The sequence below is a fragment of the Hibiscus syriacus genome, unplaced genomic scaffold (genome assembly GCF_006381635.1).
Source record: "Hibiscus syriacus cultivar Baekdansim isolate YM2019G1 unplaced genomic scaffold, ASM638163v2 tig00113725_pilon, whole genome shotgun sequence".
Taxonomy (NCBI): domain Eukaryota; kingdom Viridiplantae; phylum Streptophyta; class Magnoliopsida; order Malvales; family Malvaceae; genus Hibiscus; species Hibiscus syriacus.
Window position 1 is genome coordinate 14,810,367 of NW_024063471.1, and position 4,674 is coordinate 14,815,040.

Here is a 4,674-nt window from a genome sequence, read left to right on the forward strand (position 1 = left end):
TTTTGAATAGCGATCCTACCCGGACCAATTTTCTACCCGACATGTTTTATTTCAAGAAATCAATCCTAACTGTATGGTATCTAGTTCACATAACTTATTCGAAAAAGTAAATATATATTATAACCTTAAAGTAAATAGAACAAAGGTTAGAGTACGTTCCTTATTTATGTATGCCTATTTCAGTACCTACGGACGAACGGAGGTTCAGTATAACTCTACCTAGTGTGATCAGTCTACGGTTCACTACATGTAGGGTTTTAGCTTTATTGGAAATGGCTCGAATTATCCTTGATGTTAGTGTCCCCTTAGGCTGTCAAACCCTCGATCCTCACCCATTACATGCTTTAAATAGAACGAGTTCAATTCGAGGATATCCACTTCCCTATACGAATACAAGGAAATAAATTCCCACGGAGGTATAAGGCGTGTATCCAACAAGAAATAAATAATTTTAGACTCGAATCCATAATTTCTACCACTACAACAATGTATAACAGATTAATGGTATGACTCTCAAATTGTCTCAGTGGAGTCGCCAAACTGTCCTAACCATTTTTTAATGAAATAAAAATTTGCCTTCCAAATTTTATTAAATGATGATGGGAGTCGCCATCGACCTTTGGGTTAGGCAGGTCAATACCTAAAAGCATTTTTTTAAAAAAAAATTAAGAAAAATCATTTTAAAAAAGACAAAAATGGGCCTATGTGTTACTAAAAATTCATTTTAAGGGATCGGGAGTCGATTATGTGTGGAGAAGGATTAGTACCCCTACAATGCCCGAAGTTGGCACATGATCGCTTATATGTTGTCATAGTGGTGAAATTTGTTGATTCGAGTCAAAATTTAAAATGTGATCATTTTATTGAACATTGATCAGTTTCATTTTTTTATCAAAGCATACTCCATTATTTTCAAGTATACAAGTAAGTAAATCACATGGGATGGAAATGACATATACTCATAAATAACAATGAAACAGAATATGAAGTTCAACTTAAAAATAAGTAGAAATGGTAAATGTTGGAATTTAAAAAGATTAAAATATAAATAGTAAAAAGTAAGAGGGCAGAATAATGAACTGAAAATTAAAATACTGAAATGTAAATAAAATGAATGTAAAGTTAATAAAATTAATATTTTAATTTTTAACCCGGACTGTAATAATGAGGATCATACCTCAGGGCGGTTCATTGCAAGATCGATCAGTGGTTCGGATGTGAAAAATAAAGAAAAACAGAAGAAAAATGATTAAATTGAAATAAAAAAAAATAGTGATCCAAAATTGAAACATAATCACAGAAATGAAGTGACTAAAATGAAATAAAAGAAAAACAGTGCATTAAAATCAAAAATGAAAAAATGAAAGCATGGACCATAATAGAAAAACACGGGTAAAGTGAAGTGACCTAACCATGATTATTTCTTTTTCTTTTCTTATTATTTGGTTCGAATATGAAAAAAAATAAAAGGACCTTACTGAACAATACGAGAAAAATTGTTGATTTCTATTGCATTCGTATTGCCTGGTTCAAGAAAACGTTTGTGATTTCTATTGCTTTTTTTTTAATCGGGGGTTTTTATAACCCATTTTTACAATGTTGAATCCAAAGAAAAATATCCTAATTTGAAAATTATATCCATTTTTATTTATGTGTCTTTTTGCATGAATTGTTGATGAGGCTCTTTAGAGAAGCTTTTGTAGGTGCCAGTGGTACGAGTTGGTTACTGGCGGCAACCAAACTTTGTTGCTGGATCCTTGCTGGCAATCCATAGGAAGCGACGGCAGTTGTATCATTTAAATTAGGGTTTTTTTTGGTAAACCTAAATGTTTGGGCCGGTTGGGTTTGATTGTAAATGGGAATTAATTTAATTTTTGTAAATGGATTTCAAGTGTTTGGTTTACTTTTGTAAATGGACATTTGTGATATGAGTTATTGATGTGATTTGAGTCTATTTGGGAAAATGATAAAACTTCAGAATCTAAAATAAATATGAATGGCCATAAAGCCTAAGTAAGTCAACCCAAATAAAAAAATATTTGAAAATTTTCAAAGTCCAATTATTTTCCATCCATTTCACCAATACCACTCGAATCAATTCAGTGTCGATGAGAATAACCTTCAAATTATTCCTCGAATATTTCTAATTTGATTTGATCGGTTAAACAAAATTAAAATATTATAACGATCTTATTCATCACTTTATTATTTATGTGACGTGTACACTTGCACATTTGCACGACATTCTACACTCGCCAGTGACATTGAATTCTAATTATTCGTTAATTAATTTTTAATTGGCCCCAGTTTTGACGTCTAGCCACATCCATAAATTGTTCTCACCTTTATAATTGGACTTTAAGGTGATGATTTGATAGTTGTGAGATTAGTTTACATTCGGGCTTTTAATTGAAGATTTTGAATCATGAGCTTGATGTGTGTATTTAAAATTTAATTTATGAGCGTCATAAATCTTGTAATTAGTAATTGGGCTTAATTCATTTGTCATTTTGCAAATTCATTAATTTAATTCTCTTGATCCATAATTTGATAATCCATTTGGTTTGAGACTTTGATTGAGAACTTGGTTAACGTTTTGATTTTATTCTTTTAAAAATTGACTTAATTGTTTTTTAGTGACCTTTGAATTTAATTATTAAATTATTCTATTCTTTTATTTGCCTGCATTTTAGCATCTTTATTATTATTTTTTTAATTTTTGCATTTGCATATTTAGCAACAGTATTGCTGCTATTAATTGTTGTGTTTTCGTGAGCCCTTTTAGAGACAACGTAATTCCCTTAAGGTGCTAAGCTTTGGAAGTAAAGGGTGTTAGGAAATAAACCGAGTACAAATAATTTCCCTATAACCAGATTAGTGAGAATGCGAAATAAAAGCGGAAAAATAATACCCGAAATTGATAACGGAGTTCAGCCAATTGTGCTTACGTCTCCGGACTGCTGCAGATCTTTTACTAAGAGAGAAAATTTACAGGTGTTTACAAAACACTCACTACTCACAAGAAAGCTCTCTAGTATTGGGAGAAATAAATGATTTTTTGGGATGATTTTGAAGCTAAATGAGCTAGGGTATTTATAGTTGAAACTTAGGGACTAATCTTTGAAAATACTCTACAGTGCAATGACTAAAGTGAATTTACCCATTCCTATTTTCAACAAACATCTACCAAACTTTGAAAAACATTTTTCAAATAAACATTTACCAAACTTTGAAAACCATTTTCAAATAAACATTTACCAAACTTTGAAAACCATTTTCAAAGTTGGTTGCCAACCTTTGGACTTTTAACAATCTCTCACTTGAAGATTGATTTTAATATGTCTTCACACATCGATCGATGCAGCAGCATTTCTAGTCTTGTTATTCTTGCATGCCAACTGAAGCTGAACACAACTTCAGTTTGTCCGTGGTCACCGTCTTTGTCAACATGTCTGCCGTCTCATCTTCCAGAAGAGACCGGATAAAATGATATCGCAATTGTATGTGCTTTGTCCTGGAATGAAAAGACGGATTCTTTGCTAGATGGATAGCACTTTGACTGTCACAATACAAGACATTGTTTTCTTGCTTCTTGCCTAACTCTTCCAAGAAACTTTGGAGCCAAACCATCTCCTTGCTGGCTTCCGTAACAGCGACATATTCTGCTTCAGTTGTGGAGAGAGCAACTATCTTCTATAGTTGAGAAACCCAACTCACTGCAGTTCCTCCTAGAGTATAGACATACCCTGTAGTGCTCCTTCTGATGTCAACATTTTCGGCTAAGTCAGCATCTACATAGCCTGCCAGTATCGTATCTCTACCTTTGAAACAAAGTGCTTTGTTTGTGGTACCCCGCAAATATCTGAGGATCCATTTGACTGCTTCCCAGTGTACCTTGCCCGGATTATTCATGTACCTGCTAACAACTCCCACTGCTTGAGCAATATCTGGTCTGGTAGAAACCATGGCATATATCAAACTTCCAATTGCTGAGGCATACGGCACCTTCACCATGTGTGCACGTTCTTCCTCCGTCTTTGGTGACTGTTCTTTGGAGAGTCTGAAATGAACACCTAATGGTGTACTTACTGGTTTAGCATCTTGCATGTTGAACCTGGAGAGTACTTTGTTGATGTACTCAGACTATGATAATATCAAAGTCCTCGACTTTGTGTCTCTCTTGATCCTCATCCAAAGAATCTGCTTTGTAGCGCCCAGATCCTTCATAGCAAACTGCTTCGACAATTTTTTCTTCAAGTTTATAATCTCTTGCATGTCTGAGCCTGCAACGAGCATGTCATCAATGTATAACAATAAAATAATGAAGCTATTGTCGAACCTCTTGATGTAGCAACAATGAACTGCTTGACATCTGGTAAAATCATTGCTACCCATGAAGCTATCGAACTTCTTGTACCACTGTCTAGGAGCTTGTTTTAAACCATACAAGCTCTTCTTCAACTTGCATACCAGGTTTTTGTTTCCTGCCTCTATGAAGCCTTCTGGCTGCCTCATATAGATTTCTTCCTCCAAATCACCATGAAGGAAAGTTGTTTTTACATCTAACTGCTCAAGATGTAAATTTTCTGCAGCTACAATTTTCAACACCAGTCTGATTGTAGACAGTTTTACAACTGAAGAGAAAATTTCATTGTAGTCAATACCTTCCTTTTG